The sequence below is a fragment of the Lissotriton helveticus genome, chromosome 3_1 (genome assembly GCF_964261635.1).
Source record: "Lissotriton helveticus chromosome 3_1, aLisHel1.1, whole genome shotgun sequence".
NCBI lineage: Eukaryota > Metazoa > Chordata > Amphibia > Caudata > Salamandridae > Lissotriton > Lissotriton helveticus.
The window spans coordinates 219,459,719-219,474,467 of record NC_136061.1 but is presented as its reverse complement, the minus strand read 5'-3'; the positions used below and the strand labels follow the sequence as shown (position 1 = coordinate 219,474,467).

Sequence of the window (14,749 nt, the reverse complement as noted above, 5' to 3'; positions counted from 1 at the left end):
GATTTTAATTAATCGAATAAAGAAATTTGACTGACTGAGTGAGTTGTAGAGAGTGAGTAGTAGAGAGTGTGTAGTAGAGAGTGTGTAGTAGGGAATGTGTAGTAGGGAATGTGTAGTAGAGAGTGTGTAGTAGAGAGTGTGTAGTAGAGAGTGTGTAGTAGAGAGTGTGTAGTAGAGAGTGTGTGTAGTAGAGAGTGTGTGTAGTAGAGAGTGTGTGTAGTAGAGAGTGTGTGTAGTAGAGAGTGTGTGTAGTAGAGAGTGTGTGTAGTAGAGAGTGTGTGTAGTAGAGAGTGTGTAGTAGAGAGTGTGTAGTAGAGAGTGTGTAGTAGAGAGAGTGTAGTAGAGAGAGTGTAGTAGAGTGTGTAGAAGAAGTGTGTAGAAGAAGTGTGTAGAAGAAGTGTGTAGAAGAGTGTGTAGAAGAGTGTGTAGAAGAGTGTGTAGAAGAGTGTGTAGAAGAGTGTGTAGAAGAGTGTGTAGAAGAGTGTGTAGAAGAGTGTGTGGAAGAGTGTGTGGAAGAGTGTGTGGAAGAGTGTGTGGAAGAGTGTGTGGAAGAGTGTGTGGAAGAGTGTGTGGAAGAGTGTGTGGAAGAGTGTGTGGAAGAGTGTGTAGAAGAGTGTGTAGAAGAGTGTGTAGAGGAGAGCAGTAGTAGAGAGCAGTAGAGTGTAGTAGAGACTGAGTAGTAGAGTGTGTAGTAGAGAGTGTGTAGTAGAGTAGTGCATGTGTAGTAGTGAGTAGTATAGAGTAGTAGAGAATTGTAAAGTAGTAGAGAGTGTGTAGTAGAGTATTGAGTGTGTAGTAGAGAGAGTGTAGTAGAGAGAGTGTAGTAGAGAGAGTGTAGTAGAGAGAGTGTAGTAGAGTGTAGTAGAGTGTAGTAGAGTGTAGTAGAGTGTAGTAGAGTGTAGTAGAGTGTAGTAGAGTGTAGTAGAGTGTAGTAGAGTGTAGTAGAGTGTAGTAGAGTGCAGTAGAGAGTGCAGTAGAGAGTGCAGTAGAGAGTGCAGTAGAGAGTGCAGTAGAGTGCAGTAGAGAGTGCAGTAGAGAGTGCAGTAGAGAGTGCAGTAGAGTGTGCAGTAGAGTGTGCAGTAGAGTGTGCAGTAGAGTGCATAGTAGAGTGCATAGTAGAGAATAGTAGAGAGTGTGTAGTAGAGAGTAGTGACTGTCTAGTAGTGAGCGTGTAGTAGAGTGTCTAGTACAGAGTAGTAGAGTGAGTAGTAGAGAGTGAGTAGTAGGGTAGTTGAGAGTGTGTAGTAGAGTGTGTAGTAGAGAGTGTTTAGTATAGTGTGTAGTAGAGTGTGGGGAGTGTGTGGTAGTGTGTAGTATAGAGTGAGTAGTAGAGAATAGTAGAGACTAGTAGAGTGAGTAGTGGAGAGTGTAGTAGAGTAGTAGGGAGTGTCTAGTAGAAAGTGTGTAGTAGAGTGAGTAGTAGAGAGTGTGCAGTAGAGAGTGTGCAGTAGAGTGTAGTGAGTGTAGTGGTGAGTGTGCAGTAGAGAGTAGCAGAGTGAGTAGTAGAGTGAGTAGTAGAGAGTGTGTATTAGAGAGTAGTGTGTCTAGTAGTGAGTGTGTAGTAGAGTGTCTAGTAGTGTGTAGTGGAGTGTGTAGTAGAGAGTGTGTAGTAGAGAGTGTGTAGTAGAGAGTGTGTAGTGGAGAGTGTGTAGTGGAGAGTGTGTAGTGGAGAGTGTGTAGTGGAGAGTGTGTAGTGGAGAGTGTGTAGTGGAGAGTGTGTAGTGGAGAGTGTGTAGTGGAGAGTGTGTAGTGGAGAGTGTGTAGTGGAGAGTGAGTAGTAGAGAGTGAGTAGTAGAGAGTGAGTAGTAGAGAGTGAGTAGTAGAGAGGGAGTAGTAGAGAGGGAGTAGTAGAGAGGGAGTAGTAGAGAGTGAGTAGTAGAGAGTGAGTAGTAGAGTGAGTAGTAGAGAATTGTAGAGAGTAGTGAGTGTAGTAGTGAGTGTGTAGTAGTGAGTGTGTAGTAGTGAGTGTGTAGTAGAGAGTGTGTAGTAGAGAGTGTGTAGTAGGAGTGTGTAGTAGAGAGTGTGTAGTAGAGTAGTGTGTAGTAGAGAGTGTGTAGTAGAGAGTGTGTAGTAGAGAGTGTGTAGTAGAGAGTGTGTAGTAGAGTGTGTAGTAGAGTGTGTAGTAGAGTGTGTAGTAGAGTGTGTAGTAGAGTGTGTAGTAGAGTGTGTAGTAGAGTGTGTAGTAGAGTGTGTAGTAGAGTGTGTAGTAGAGTGTAGTAGAGTGTGTAGTAGAGTGTAGTAGAGTGTGTAGTAGAGTGTAGTAGAGAGTGTGTAGTAGAGTGTGTAGTAGAGTGTGTAGTAGAGTGTGTAGTAGAGTGTGTAGTAGAGTGTGTAGTAGAGTGTGTAGTAGAGTGTGTAGTAGAGTGTGTAGTAGAGTGTGTAGTAGACTGTGGGGAGTGTGTGGTAGTGTGTAGTATAGAGTGAGTAGTAGAGAATAGTAGAGACTAGTAGAGTGAGTAGTAGAGAGTGTAGTAGAGTAGTTGGGAGTGTCTAGTAGAAAGTGTGTAGTAGAGTGTGTAGTAGAGTGAGTAGTAGAGAGTGTGCAGTAGAGAGTGTGCAGTAGAGTGTAGTGAGTGTAGTGGTGAGTGTGCAGTAGAGAGTAGCAGAGTGAGTAGTAGAGTGAGTAGTAGAGAGTGTGTATTAGAGAGTAGTGTGTCTAGTAGTGAGTGTGTAGTAGAGTGTCTAGTAGTGAGTGTGTAGTAGAGTGTAGTAGAGTGTGTAGTAGAGTGTGTAGTAGAGTGTGTGTAGTAGAGAGTGTGTAGTAGAGAGTGTGTAGTAGAGAGTGTGTAGTAGAGAGTGTGTAGTAGAGAGTGTGTAGTAGAGAGTGTGTAGTAGGGTAGTAGAGAGTGTGTAGTAGAGTGTGTAGTAGAGTGTGTAGTAGAGTGTGTAGTAGAGTGTGTAGTAGAGTGTGTAGTAGAGTGTGTAGTAGAGTGTGTAGTAGAGTGTGTAGTAGAGTGTGTAGTAGAGTGTGTAGTAGAGTGTGTAGTAGAGTGTGTAGTAGAGTGTGTGTAGTAGAGTGTGTGTAGTAGAGTGTGTGTAGTAGAGTGTGTGTAGTAGAGTGTGTGTAGTAGAGTGTGTAGTAGAGTGTGTAGTAGAGTGTGTAGTAGAGTGTGTAGTAGAGTGTGTAGAGTGTGTAGAGTGTGTAGTGGAGAGTGTGTAGTGGAGAGTGAGTAGTAGAGAGTGTGTAGTAGGGTAGTAGAGAGTGTGTAGTAGAGTGTGTAGTAGAGTGTGTAGTAGAGTGTGTAGTAGAGTGTGTAGTAGTGTGTAGTAGAGTGTGTAGTAGAGTGTGTAGTAGAGTGTGTAGTAGAGTGTGTAGTAGAGTGTGTGTAGTAGAGTGTGTGTAGTAGAGTGTGTGTAGTAGAGTGTGTGTAGTAGAGTGTGTAGTAGAGTGTAGTAGAGTGTGTAGTAGAGTGTGTAGTAGAGTGTGTAGTAGAGTGTGTGTAGTAGAGTGTGTGTAGTAGAGTGTGTGTAGTAGAGTGTGTAGTAGAGTGTGTAGTAGAGTGTGTAGTAGAGTGTGTAGTAGAGTGTGTAGTAGAGTGTGTAGAGTGTGTAGAGTGTGTAGTGGAGAGTGTGTAGTGGAGAGTGAGTAGTGGAGAGTGAGTAGTGGAGAGTGAGTAGTAGAGAGTGAGTAGTAGAGAGTGAGTAGTAGAGAGGGAGTAGTAGAGAGGGAGTAGTAGAGAGGGAGTAGTAGAGAGGGAGTAGTAGAGAGTGAGTAGTAGAGAGTGAGTAGTAGAGTGTGAGTAGTAGAGTGAGTAGTAGAGTGAGTAGTAGAGAATTGTAGAGTAGTGAGTGTAGTAGTGAGTGTGTAGTAGTGAGTGTGTAGTAGTGAGTGTGTAGTAGTGAGTGTGTAGTAGAGTGTGTAGTAGAGAGTGTAGTAGAGAGTGTGTAGTAGAGAGTGTGTAGTAGAGAGTGTGTAGTAGAGAGTGTGTAGTAGAGAGTGTGTAGTAGAGAGTGTGTAGTAGAGAGTGTGTAGTAGAGAGTGTGTAGTAGAGAGTGTAGTAGAGAGTGTGTAGTAGAGAGTGTGTAGTAGAGAGTGTGTAGTAGAGAGTGTGTAGTAGAGAGTGTGTAGTAGAGAGTGTGTAGTAGAGAGTGTGTAGTAGAGAGTGTGTAGTAGAGTGTGTAGTAGAGTGTGTAGTAGAGTGTGTAGTAGAGTGTGTAGTAGAGTGTGTAGTAGAGTGTGTAGTAGAGTGTGTAGTAGAGTGTGTAGTAGAGTGTGTAGTAGAGTGTGTAGTAGAGTGTGTAGTAGAGTGTGTAGTAGAGTGTGTAGTAGAGTGTGTAGTAGAGTGTGTAGTAGAGTGTGTGTAGTAGAGTGTGTGTAGTAGAGTGTGTGTAGTAGAGTGTGTGTAGTAGAGTGTGTGTAGTAGAGTGTGCGTAGTAGAGTGTGTGTAGTAGAGTGTGTGTAGTAGAGTGTGTAGTAGAGTGTGTGTAGTAGAGTGTGTAGTAGAGTGTGTAGTAGAGTGTGTAGTAGAGTGTGTAGTAGAGTGTGTAGTAGAGTGTGTAGTAGAGTGTGTAGTAGAGTGTGTAGTAGAGTGTGTAGTAGAGTGTGTAGTAGAGTGTGTAGAGTGTGTAGAGTGTGTAGTGGAGAGTGTGTAGTGGAGAGTGAGTAGTGGAGAGTGAGTAGTGGAGAGTGAGTAGTAGAGAGTGAGTAGTAGAGAGGGAGTAGTGGAGAGGGAGTAGTAGAGAGGGAGTAGTAGAGAGGGAGTAGTAGAGAGGGAGTAGTAGAGAGTGAGTAGTAGAGAGTGAGTAGTAGAGAGTGAGTAGTAGAGTGAGTAGTAGAGTGAGTAGTAGAGTGAGTAGTAGAGAATTGTAGAGTAGTGAGTGTAGTAGTGAGTGTGTAGTAGTGAGTGTGTAGTAGTGAGTGTGTAGTAGAGTGTGTAGTAGAGAGTGTGTAGTAGAGAGTGTGTAGTAGAGAGTGTAGTAGAGAGTGTGTAGTAGAGAGTGTGTAGTAGAGAGTGTGTAGTAGAGAGTGTGTAGTAGAGAGTGTGTAGTAGAGAGTGTGTAGTAGAGAGTGTGTAGTAGAGAGTGTGTAGTAGAGAGTGTGTAGTAGAGAGTGTAGTAGAGAGTGTGTAGTAGAGAGTGTGTAGTAGAGAGTGTGTAGTAGAGAGTGTGTAGTAGAGAGTGTGTAGTAGAGAGTGTGTAGTAGAGAGTGTGTAGTAGAGAGTGTGTAGTAGAGAGTGTGTAGTAGAGAGTGTGTAGTAGAGTGTGTAGTAGAGTGTGTAGTAGAGTGTGTAGTAGAGTGTGTAGTAGAGTGTGTAGTAGAGTGTGTAGTAGAGTGTGTAGTAGAGTGTGTAGTAGTGTGTAGTAGAGTGTGTAGTAGAGTGTGTAGTAGAGTGTGTAGTAGAGTGTGTAGTAGAGTGTGTAGTAGAGTGTGTAGTAGAGTGTGTAGTAGAGTGTGTAGTAGAGTGTAGTAGAGTGTAGTAGAGAGTGTGTAGTAGAGTGTGTAGTAGAGTGTGTAGTAGAGTGTGTAGTAGAGTGTGTAGTAGAGTGTGTAGTAGAGTGTGGGGAGTGTGTGGTAGTGTGTAGTATAGAGTGAGTAGTAGAGAATAGTAGAGACTAGTAGAGTGAGTAGTAGAGAGTGTAGTAGAGTAGTAGGGAGTGTCTAGTAGAAAGTGTGTAGTAGAGTGTGTAGTAGAGTGAGTAGTAGAGAGTGTGCAGTAGAGAGTGTGCAGTAGAGTGTAGTGAGTGTAGTGGTGAGTGTGCAGTAGAGAGTAGCAGAGTGAGTAGTAGAGTGAGTAGTAGAGAGTGTGTATTAGAGAGTAGTGTGTCTAGTAGTGAGTGTGTAGGAGAGTGTCTAGTAGTGAGTGTGTAGTAGAGTGTAGTAGAGTGTGTAGTAGAGTGTGTGTAGTAGAGAGTGTGTAGTAGAGAGTGTGTAGTAGAGAGTGTGTAGTAGAGAGTGTGTAGTAGAGAGTGTGTAGTAGGGTAGTAGAGAGTGTGTAGTAGAGTGTGTAGTAGAGTGTGTAGTAGAGTGTGTAGTAGAGTGTGTAGTAGAGTGTGTAGTAGAGTGTGTAGTAGAGTGTGTAGTAGAGTGTGTAGTAGAGTGTGTGTAGTAGAGTGTGTGTAGTAGAGTGTGTGTAGTAGAGTGTGTGGTAGAGTGTGTGTAGTAGAGTGTGTGTAGTAGAGTGTGTGTAGTAGAGTGTGTAGTAGAGTGTGTAGTAGAGTGTGTAGTAGAGTGTGTAGTAGAGTGTGTAGTAGAGTGTGTAGTAGAGTGTGTAGTAGAGTGTGTAGTAGAGTGTGTAGTAGAGTGTGTAGTAGAGTGTGTAGTAGAGTGTGTAGTGGAGTGTGTAGAGGAGTGTGTAGAGGAGAGTAGTATTAGAGAGTAGTAGAGTGTAGTAGAGATTGATTCGTAGAGTGTGTAGTAGAGAGTGTGTAGTAGAGTAGTGCATGTGTAGTAGTGAGTAGTAGAGAGTAGTAGAGAATAGTAAAGTAGTAGAGAGTGTGTAGTAGAGTATTGAGTGTGTAGTAGAGAGTGTGTAGTAGAGTGTGTAGTAGAGAGTGTGTAGTAGAGTGTGTAGTAGAGTGTGTAGTAGAGTGTGTAGTAGAGTGTGTAGTAGAGTGTGTAGTAGAGTGTGTAGTAGAGTGTGTAGTGGAGTGTGTAGAGGAGTGTGTAGAGGAGAGTAGTATTAGAGAGTAGTAGAGTGTAGTAGAGATTGAGTAGTAGAGTGTGTAGTAGAGAGTGTGTAGTAGAGTAGTGCATGTGTAGTAGTGAGTAGTAGAGAGTAGTAGAGAATAGTAAAGTAGTAGAGAGTGTGTAGTAGAGTATTGAGTGTGTAGTAGAGAGTGTGTAGTAGAGTGTGTAGTAGAGAGTGTGTAGTAGAGTGTGTAGTAGAGTGTGTAGTAGAGTGTGTAGTAGAGTGTGTAGTAGAGTGTGTAGTAGAGTGTGTAGTAGAGTGTGTAGTAGAGTGTGTAGTAGAGTGTGTAGTAGAGTGTGTAGTAGAGTGTGTAGTAGAGTGTGTAGTAGAGTGTAGTAGAGAGTGTAGTAGAGAGTGTAGTAGAGAGTAGTAGAGTGTGCAGTAGAGTGCACAGTAGAGAATAGTAGAGAGTGTGTAGTAGAGAGTAGTGACTGTCTAGTAGTGAGCGTGTAGTAGAGTGTCTAGTACAGAGTAGTAGAGTGAGTAGTAGAGTGAGTAGTAGGGTAGTTGAGAGTGTGTAGTAGAGTGTGTAGTAGAGAGTGTTTAGTATAGTGTGTAGTAGAGTGTGGGGAGTGTGTGGTAGTGTGTAGTATAGAGTGAGTAGTAGAGAATAGTAGAGACTAGTAGAGTGAGTAGTAGAGTAGTAGGGAGTGTCTAGTAGAAAGTGTGTAGTAGAGAGTGTGCAGTAGAGAGTGTGCAGTAGTGTAGTGAGTGTAGTGGTGAGTGTGCAGTAGAGTGAGTAGTAGAGTGAGTAGTAGAGTAGTAGAGAGTGTATTAGAGAGTAGTGTGTCTAGTAGTGAGTGTGTAGTAGAGTGTCTAGTAGTGAGTGTGTAGTAGTGTGTGTAGTAGAGTGTGTAGTAGAGTTTGTAGTAGAGTGTGTAGTAGTAGAGAGTAGTAGTAGAGAGTAGTAGTAGAGAGTAGTAGAGTGTAGTAGAGATTGAGTAGTAGAGTGTGTAGTAGAGAGTGTGTAGTAGAGTAGTGCATGTTTAGTAGTGTGTAGTAGAGGGTGTGTAGTAGAGTATTGAGTGTGTAGTATTGAGTGTGTAGTAGAGAGTGTGTAGTAGAGAGTGTGTAGTAGAGAGTGTGTAGTAGAGAGTGTGTAGTAGAGAGTGTGTAGTAGAGAGTGTGTAGTAGAGAGTGTGTAGTAGAGAGTGTGTAGTAGAGAGTGTGTAGTAGAGAGTGTGTAGTAGAGAGTGTGTAGTACAGTGTGTAGTAGAGAGTAGGTGAGAATAGTAGTGTGTAGTAGAGAGTGTTTAGTATAGTGTGGTGAGTGTGTGGTAGTGTGTAGTATAGAGTGAGTAGTAGAGAATACTAGTGAGTAGTAGAGAGTGTGTACTAGAGTGTGTAGTAGAGAGTAGTGAGTGTGTTGTAGTGAGTGTGTTGTAGTGAGTAGTAGAGTGTGTAGTAGAGAGTGAGTTGTAGAGAGTGTGTAGTAGAGAATAGTAGAGTAGTGAGTGTGTAGTAGTGAGTGTGTAGTAGAGTGTGTAGTAGAGAGTGTAGTAGTGAGTAGTAGAGTGAATAGTAGAGAGTAAGTAGTAGAATAGTAGTGAGTGTGTAGTAGAGTAGGGAGTGTGTAGTAGTGATTGTGTAGTAGAGAGTGTGTAGTAAAGTGTGTAGTAAAGTGTGTAGTAAAGTGTGTAGTAGTGAGTAGTAGAGAGTAGTAGAGAGTGTGTAGTAGAGAGTGAGTAGTAGAGAGTGAGTAGTAGAGAGTGAGTAGTAGAGAGTGAGTAGTAGAGTGTGAGCAAGCACTACAACAGAGCTTTAGACGCTAGGCGGGCACCCCCCTCCCCCCCCACCCCAGTATTCCTGGTGTGCTGATTCACCCTCCTAAAAGGTACTGGCTGTAATGTTTGCCTGATTCTGTAGTGTGATAACTTTGAGGTACCAGGCGGTACCCTAAACATTTACCGGGTCCACTTTGGGATTTCCACTGGTGCCTTGACGGCGGGCCATACCTGTCCTGGGCACCAGTGGTAAAGGAGCGTAGGCGCTACGGATAGTGCCTAGTAATCCTAGCTAGGTTTGGCAAACAGCGCTTTGGAAGTAGTAATCCAGCCAGAATAAAGCCTCACAGCGCTGCCTGGTTCCATGAGTATCGCTACTGGTTTCTTGGCCTTTGACCGGGGTTGGGCGTTGTGCTGATTACTGGTCCTATTTCCTTTGGGGTCCTGGTGAGAGGCTTTCACCCGTGACAGCGCTGCTAGTCCTCTTGTTTCTTGATGTAGCGCGAGCTAGATCGACAGGAGGAACTTCCAGGCGCTTTACAAAGCATCATCCAAGTCTAGGAGGCAACACGGTGGACGTGCAGAGAAGTGAACGTCAAACACCTACATTGGGGTGAAAGGTTCCATTATTTCCTGGGTTAAGGGGCGCAGGCTGGCATCAGATGAGAGAGTTAGTGTATTGCATGACCGAGTGACCAGCCTCGAGGCGCTGGAGGGGGACGGGTATTCGCACGTCCTTCTGAGGACGCGGGGCGCAGGCTGTGAATCTCAGCTTCCGACTCTGGCAGCTTCTGTAGACATGTAATGTTTGTTGTCGGCGAGCTACACCCTCCTGCACGCTGCTTTACCAGGTGAAGTGGGGGGCGGAGGGGGCCCTGTTTAAATGCCAGGAACGCGCAAGTACTCCTCTCCATAGCCCTGCTTTTCCATACATAGCCCCAAGATCACAGGCTGGTGCACGACCTAGAAAGTGCCACAGTGCCTTGAAGCCGCCCGCCAGGTTTGAGATGTTTATTTCCTTGACTCTGATGCATGGCGCAGAGGACGCACACACAGCATCTGAGCTGTGTGTCTTTTTGCAGATGTGACACTTTGTGCATTCTGGGGTTACCCTGCTAGTGTCCACGGGTTTGGTTTTGAGTGGCCTGTAGCCGCCTGCTGCCTGTAGACAGACCCCGGCCCTCTCGGGGCCCTGGACCCTTCCTCTGTGGTACGTGAGCAGGATCACTGTCTGTTGAACATTTGATGAGCCTCGATTATTTCATTGTCTGCCCTTGAGCAGAGTGCTGTGCAGCAACACTGTCTGTGGGGTCAACGGGGCGAGCTTGTCTCTGGGCACAACGGAACGAGCCTGCCTCTCTCATCGAGCCCATGGCCCTGGGGCACTATCTTTGCCATCTTAAGAGGGAAGCGTCAGCAGGCACACAATCGGCAGCGGCTGAAAGCGTGTTCCTAAGTCTTTGAAAAATGGTTTTACACGCATTTAAACTTTCGCAACCGCTCAAAAATATACGTTGGATTACATTTTCAATAACTAAAAATAATTAATCATGCGCTAAACATACCATCTAATCTATGTGTAAATCCTTAGCGCTAAAATCTCATGTCAACCCCACAACATACCATTTCATTTTAAAAAGCCCAAAGTTACCAAAAATAAACTTACCAACCACGCTGCCAAACGTTTCAAAAGCCGCAGAACTCAACTTAACAGCCCTTCGCAGGATACTCAGATATAATGCAAATTAAAACATAGCTGCCAAGGTTTCAGATTGCTTATGTGTGACATTTTCATAATTTCACTGAAATTATGAGTGACATTCAATAACCACGAGTGACACCTTCTCGCAATCAAAAATCAAGCAGTCAAGACAAGGGAAACATGAATTTCAGAAATTACACCCATCAAAGGTACAAAAAACTCTAATACAATCTTAAAACTGCTTCAAAGCACAAGAAACCAAGGCCGCCAAGTGCTTTCTCCTGCACAACCACATTTACAATTATGTTTGTGGCAGTTACTACTCCACAACTGGGGAGAAACATGAAAGTGGAAAGTTAGCAGCAACAGAGAAGAGGATGGAAGTACATCTCAAGCATCGAAGAGGCAAGATGAACAGTAGCTCACAAACTGGCTCGAAATACGTTTACATATTTATAGTTTTCCTAAGATCGATTGTAAGCACGTGGTTACACGTTTTGCACATTATGCAAATGAAGAGGGATTGTTCTCCACTGCATTGTATGTACATTCTGAGAATGAGATACTGAGGGGGCAGAGTGTATAGGGCGAGGGTCAGGGTCGAGGTCAGGAGAGAGGAGTGGGCTACCTGGGCACGTTTATAAATGGCTTGGTCAGTGTACTGGGGGCTGGGGTAGGAGCAGTGACAGAAGAGGGGGTTAGTGAGGGGCAGCAGGACGAGCCAGGGTCAGCTACCACCGAGCCTTTCAAGGGCATTTCTCCAGATGAACAGAGAACAGAGAGCCAAGGGGCCATGTGGCAGTGCACTCAGCACACTAGGTGCCTCCGAAGCAAGACAGCCTGAAAGGGACTGGGGCAGCCCGTGCGAGTGTGGGCGGAGTAGTCCCGTGGCAGGGCGTGAATAAAAAACCTCTCCTATTTTTCACAAGTACAGGTAGATCACACTATCTGCGGGTTTCAGTGTGCTATGCATTAGGTATTTCCCTGGGACATACGTGGCTCCGCAGTAATAAACATCATTTAGAAAAGCAAAGTGTGCTTTACAACTACTGTTCACTGCCACCGATCTTTTCAAAACGAACATATGACAGCAAGTTTACATGCACGTAGTAGCAGATTATCTTGCCCAAAGTGCACCGAAGAGAGTGCAATCAGAAAACATCGTGGCGGCGATCATCTTCACATTACCAAATCACCACTCCCCGGGCCAGTCCTGGCTGCGACAGCGTCACTTCCTCGGCATATCGCGGTGGGGTAATAGTCATAATTTTTTAGAACTTACTGCACCCATGGTAGTGCAAGCAGCGCTGCCATGATATGCTAGTCTTTCAATAACAGATACAGCAGAAGTACTTTAAAACAGATTAATGCTGGCTCTTTCTCAGGCACTTACTTCTTGAAGGCAAACCGGCGCTGCTGCAAAAGGTAATCGATCATTCGGCTGGACCCCCTGCGGCCGGCCTGCCATCATGAGAGAGGCTGTGAGCAGCAGGCAGCCTGCCTGCACTTTCAGATCCCCCGCCGCATTACTAACTGTTTCTGGGCCGGACGTGACGGCACTCTACCGCCGCACATCCAGATTAAAATCCCGGTGTACTATCGATAGAGCCACCCCATCTGGCTTTACACCCCGCCCCCGCGTTTCCACGCATGCGCATGCGTGGAACCCCCATGTCTTGGCTGCATGTATTTTGAAGCACCCCACTCTACTGCCCGTGTACTGCGCATGCGTGTGATTACACGCATGCGCTTTCAAGATCCAGCGGCGAACACTCCTCCAGCTCTAGCAGTGTTAACCTGAAGTAAATAAGTCTGCAGACCACAGGAACAAGTAAGTTTGCATAGGCTTTATTGCAGCACAGAGATTTGTAGATCAGCTCCCTGTCCGACCAGAGCTCCAACTGCCAGCCTGGCGGAGGAGAGCTCTAGAACACAGAATACAAGAAAAGATCTAGAGTGCTAGCTCGAGGAGAAAGCAAAGTACTGTACAACATATCTCCCTTCCTTGCAGAGGAAGGAAACATAAGAACAATGAAGAAAGAAACATTAATGAACATAGTCATTCAAATACAAGGGTGGGCGGCGGGAGCGAGAGCTCCTTGAAGGGACATCAGCTAGGGAAGAGGAAGAAAGAGCAGGGGTACAAGGTACTGAAGAAGAAGCAATATGGCCGACAGCGTCGTGCGTGTGCGTCACACGTCAGACGCTTCACGTCAATTACACCGTGACTGTGCGTATTGGGGCGCGCTCAGTGACGTTGCGTTGCTAGACGACTCACCGGAGAATGGAAGTTGGCTCTGGTGACGTTGCCGCTTACGGTGATTGAGGACGTAGGTTGGTGATGCGGCTGTCTGTGGCTAGTTGCTAGGAGACGCGTTATGCCAGACGTTGGTTGGGATGACGTCACGCATAGTGCCACAAGCAGAAAACCGACCTAAAAATCCTTCAATGTTCACCACGAAGTCGCTTTCACTGAGGAAACGGAGGCGATACTCCGTCTTCACGATGGAGGTTACACGTGGATTCTTTGGGGAGTTGATGCGCTTCTACATCTCTGGAAAATTTTTCAGGCTGCAGCATCCAGGAGAGGACAATGGCCAGACAACTCTCCAGTCCAAGTCGCCAAATGAAGTAAATAAGTCTGTAGACCACAGGAACAAGTAAGTTTGCATAGGCTTTATTGCAGTACAGAGATTTGTAGATCAGCTCCCTGTCCGACTAGAGCTCCAACTGCCAGCCTGGCGGAGGAGAGCTCTAGAACACAGAATACAAGAAAAGATCTAGAGTGCTAGCTCGAGGAGAAAGCAAAGTACTGTACAACATAACCCCATCGCTGCCAGCCAAGGCTGCAGCTGAAAACAGAGCAGAAGGGAGTAAATTAAAGTACATTAATGGCATGCAGCTGAAAACAGAGCACAAGGGAGTAAACTAAAGTACATTAATGGCATGCAGCTGAAAACTGAGCAGAAGGGAGTAAACTAAAGTACATTAATGGCATGCAGCTGAAAACTGAGCAGAAGGGAGTAAACTAAAGTACATTAATGGCATGCAGCTGAAAACAGAGCAGAAGGGAGTACATTAAAGTACATTAATGGCATGCAGCTGAAAACAGAGCACAAGGGAGTAAACTAAAGTACATTAATGGCATGCAGCTGAAAACAGAGCAGAAGGGAGTAAACTAAAGTACATTAATGGCATGCAGCTGAAAACTGAGCAGAAGGGAGTAAACTAAAGTACATTAATGGCATGCAGCTGAAAACAGAGCAGAAGGGAGTCAGGCAGCGGCTGCACAGCTCTCAGACACAGTAAACTAAAGGCAGCTCAGAACGAATGAAGCATCAATTGTATTTATTAAGGGCAGCCACAGCAGGTCAGCTGCACCGGGCTCAGGGAGAGCTCTGTCAATATCATACTATCCTGCTGACTTTCAAAGGCTCTGCTCCATTAGGACCGGAGGATCACGGGTCAACTGGTGGCAATGGAATATTTATATAGCTTCTATAGCTGCCACCCGAGCACTCAGCATGGTTTGCAGTGAGTGCTAGGAGTCAGTGAGCTTACAGAGAGCCCCCTTTTCGGTCACAGGCTGCTCTGAAGACAGACAGTAGCAGTAAAACACACTACTGTGTGTGTCACTACACTGTCCGAACACCGTTATCTTACTGGGACATGAGGTATGGTAGCAGTAATGTATTACACTGGTGCTCTCCTATACTCACATGTTCACTTGTTTCATTCCACATGAGTTTACATAGCTTTTCATCCTTCTAGGGTCGATAAAATGAGTACCATTGAACAGAGGATCTTTGACCATTCAATAGCACAGCTAAACTCTGGGGGTTTTACTTGCAGTCTACTAATATGCGTGCTATGTTTGTAGGTAATAGAAATGAAAACTCTCAGAAATGTCCATCTACAAACAGTGGTGTTGTGTTCTGCTAAACAGGCAGATATACAAATATCCAATCCACCACTGGCCTGAAACCCCCATCGCATGGCCATGCAGTCCATAATAACTGCTGACTGGCACCACTGGCGGACTCAGCAGCTATCACCTGCCTGCTGGAAGCAGGCATGGCGACCAGCTGACAACCTGCACCCCTGCATTTAATTTGGCCTCATAAATGACACTGTGGAGTGGGTCAGGTATAAAAACAAATTGCATCCACTTAAAAGATCCCCTCTCCCAGAAACCTCTGAAGGCAACATTGGAGATGATAGATCATTGCAGGATTCCTGTATCCTGGCACCTTTGGAAAAGGCATGTAAAGTGGCAGGGCTGTACTTTTAGAAGACCAGGTGGTGGAGTACAGAATGAGATAGATAGAGTGAGGGCGATAGAGAGATAGATAGATAGACTGAGGGCGATAGATAGAGTGAGGGCGATAGAGTGAGGGCGATCGATAGATAGATAGATAGAGTGAGGGCGATAGATAAATAGATAGAAAGATAGAGTGGGGCGATAGATAGAGTGAGGGCGATAGATAGATAGAGTGAGGGCGATAGATAGATAAAGTTAGGGCGATAGATAGATAGATAGATACATAGACAGATAGATAGAGTGAGGGCGATAGATAGATAGAGTGAGGGCGATAGATAGATAGAGTGAGGGCGATAGATAGATAGAATGAGGGTGATAGATAGATAGAGTGAGGGCGATAGATAGATAGATAGAATGAGTGCGATAGATAGAT

The 14,749-nt window shown here is 45.1% G+C and overlaps 2 protein-coding genes across 3 annotated transcripts in view; one reads left to right on the top strand and one right to left on the bottom strand.

The window, feature by feature from the left end:
* LOC144822300 (N-acyl-aromatic-L-amino acid amidohydrolase (carboxylate-forming)-like) overlaps nt 1-11,699 on the bottom strand; it is a 165,360-nt gene extending 153,661 nt beyond the window's left edge. The window contains exon 1 of one of the 2 annotated variants that reach the window (XM_078679647.1): nt 11,449-11,699. The gene's annotated coding sequence lies outside the window, so the exon portion shown is untranslated. The remainder of the gene's footprint in view (nt 1-11,448) is intronic. The other variant, XM_078679642.1, reaches the window with a different exon arrangement.
* Nucleotides 11,700-11,805: 106 nt separating this feature from the next.
* STYXL1 (serine/threonine/tyrosine interacting like 1) overlaps nt 11,806-14,749 on the top strand; it is a 299,858-nt gene continuing 296,914 nt past the window's right edge. Inside the window, exon 1 of the mRNA XM_078679636.1 lies at nt 11,806-11,886. The gene's annotated coding sequence lies outside the window, so the exon portion shown is untranslated. The remainder of the gene's footprint in view (nt 11,887-14,749) is intronic.